This window comes from Galeopterus variegatus, unplaced genomic scaffold (assembly GCF_000696425.1).
Source record: "Galeopterus variegatus unplaced genomic scaffold, G_variegatus-3.0.2 Scaffold5601, whole genome shotgun sequence".
NCBI classification, from domain to species: Eukaryota; Metazoa; Chordata; class Mammalia; order Dermoptera; family Cynocephalidae; genus Galeopterus; species Galeopterus variegatus.
The window spans coordinates 102737-105721 of NW_007731712.1; the positions used below are offsets into that span (position 1 = coordinate 102737).

General features: G+C 35.8%; 1 long non-coding RNA gene across 1 annotated transcript in view; it reads left to right on the plus strand.

Annotated features, from left to right (window-relative positions):
* The window catches only part of LOC103605122, a 1956-nt gene extending 958 nt beyond the window's left edge, over positions 1-998 (plus strand). The window contains exon 2 of the long non-coding RNA XR_551773.1: positions 107-998. This is a non-coding gene — a long non-coding RNA (uncharacterized LOC103605122). The remainder of the gene's footprint in view (positions 1-106) is intronic.
* The last annotated feature ends 1987 nt before the right edge of the window (positions 999-2985 follow it).

Here is a 2985-nt window from a genome sequence, read left to right on the forward strand (position 1 = left end):
TTATTTGAAAAGTCCGAAGGCCAAAAGACTAAGAGGGCCTGAACAATAGGAGGGGACAAAACCAAGAGGAGTTGGCAACTAATTGGATGTGGGGATTAAGGAAAAGGTAGGCATCAAAGATTACCTCCAGGTTTGTTTGAAGGTGAAAGAATGGCAGGATTCTGATGCCATCACAGGATATACAGGTTTCAATCAAACTAACCCCAGAAGAGCCACACATATTTGAAAAGTATTTTGTCTCACATTTTTACCTATTACACAGTTTTTAGTAATTTAGAATTTAAGCCAGTAGTAAGGCCACTGTACTTCTATCAACACAGTGAGGTTGGGCACATACAGGAGGTAAGATGTTCAATCCCATTTAGAGATGCTGAGTTTGAGGTGCTGCCAGAACATTCAGATGAAGATAAGACAAGACTGTCAGAAATGCAGGATAGGAAACATCTCCATTTAGATGTTTATTCTTTCTATCTAAACGTCCATCCAGTCCTCAATGTCTGCAATTCTCTGTGATTATAATCTATCCTAATCCTACATTTCCTAATGGTCACAAATGAAGGGACCACAGTTGACAGATGTACAGTGACACCACTATTGGCCTAAATTCTAATAAAAACTGAAATAAGCAAATCTGTGAGGCAAATAAAAAGCTTCTCAAATATGTGTGGCTTTTTGGGGGGTTAACTTGATTGAGATCTGTATTAATTTCTTACAGCTGTTGTAACAAATTACCACAAATTTGGTGGCTTAAAACCACACACATTTATTCTTACAGTTCTGAAGGCCAGAGTCTAAAATGAGTTTCAGTCAGCTAAAGTTCTGGCAGGGCCATGCTCCCCTGGAGGTTTCCAGGATGCATCCCATGTTCAGTGTCACCTGAATAAGCCGTAGCCACAGAGGTCTCTGTTTTAGTTGAATGGGAATTTGCACTCAATGGTTTCTTTTATGGTTTCTACCTTATGGTTTTAACTCTTTTTTTTCAATAATAGCTTTATTGACATATAATTCACATACTATCCAATTCACCTACTAAGAGTACAATTCAATGGTGTTTAGTATATTCAGAGTTGTGCAACCATCACCATTAATTTTAAAACATTTCTGTCACTCCAAAAAGAAACCCTATACCCATTAGCATTCTCTGCATTTTCTCCCAATTTCAGACAACCACTCATCCACTTTCTGTCTCTGTAGATTTGTCCATTCTGGACATTTCATACAAAAAGAATCATGTACCATGTGGTCTTTTTCACTTAGTATAACGTTTTCAAGGTTTAACCATGTTGTAGCATGGATCGGTACTTCATTCCCTTTTATTGCCAAATAATATTCTATCGTACAGATATATCACACTTTATGTATTCATTCATCAATTGATGGACATTTTGGGTTGTTCCCACTTTTTTGGCTATTATGAATAATGCTATCACAAACATTCATGTACAGGTTTTACATGGACATGTTTTTATTTCTCTAGAATGTATACTAGGAGTAGAATTGCTGGGTCATGTAACTCCTTCCTCATCACTTTTCATATTAATGTCCACCTTTCAGAACCCAAATTTGGTACTCCTTCCACAGTGTTCCAACATCTCCCACTCAAAATGAATCTTCTCTCTAGTACTCCCACTGTTTAGTACCTCTTTATCATGTTTACCAGTTTGCCTTGGATTTTGGTCATTCCTGCATGACTGTTTCCCTCATTATACTGTGAGTTTTTGGAAAGCAGGGGCAGGCTCTCTCATTTTTGTATAACCCCAAGGCAGTGAGTGCATTGCCCTGCAGAAAGCAGGAACTCTATAAGTGCTTTTGACTTCATGGGGAATAAAAGTTTAAGAATTTCATATGCTTAATCCTACAAAATGTGTCTAATATTTAATAATAATGTTCACTTTCAAACTTCAACAATTAAATGCTTGGCAAATAATGATTGCTGTAAACATGTGTAAGGGAAACGGATTTAGTACATTAAAAGTATTTATTCTGAATTTCAGAAGCCACAGTATTTTGGACTTATAGTTAAGAAAATGAGACATTTTAGAAATTCTAGATAGGTCTCTGAAAATAAGTGTTTTAAATTTCATATGTATGTTCTAATTAAATATTAGCAAGTCAAAAAATTCTTTTGAATGTTTTGCTTCTCTGTTTTCATTATTGTCTAGTTATGAAGTCATAAAAGGCCTATATGAATAAAAAGTTTTTACTCATATTGAAAGCCTGTGTTTTAAACAATGGACAAAAATGGAGGGCATCTTCAAATCTCTAAGACTGGTCTGATTCCAGCTCTAGGCCTTTAAATGTAGACCACAACTTCAGATGGAGTCATGGGTTGCATCGAGGTTATTAGCACATTCTCAGCATAATTATCATGAACACATTCAAGATATTCTAGGCCACTGGTCAGGTGGCGAGGTGTCCCATAGTCAGTAAGAGGAGAAAGGGAAGTCAGTTCCTAACTCTGTTCCATCTGAAGCTATCCCTATGGCTTTGGGTTGACTGTATATTAGTGTGTTGGCTGAAATGACAGGAAAGGACTTGACTGTAATTCTAAGGGAAAGATATACTCCTTTGTTTTAGTCAGTAATATAACTTTATTTTTTTAAACAAAAAAGTAAATATTAAATAGTATCCAACCATAAAAGCAAATATTTTATATATACATTTACATTCATAAAAATAATAAGTTTTCTGGATGAAGAACTGAGGCCCAGGAGTTAACTAGATTAGTGGTTCTCAAGCTCCGCTTCATCTTAGAATCAAAGGTAGTGATTCCCAAGCCACAGTGACCAATTACATCAGAATATCTGGGGATGGGGTCCTTGTATTATTATTTTTTAAAGCTCCCCAAGTTAAACTTGAGAACAAGAGATTTAGGTCATAGTAGGTCAGAGATGAATACAAGTTGTACCATTGATTATCTTAACTTTTGCAAGTGTAGGTAAGCTTTTGCTATTTTCTTGTGTATACTGTTTTGTTTTTTGTTTT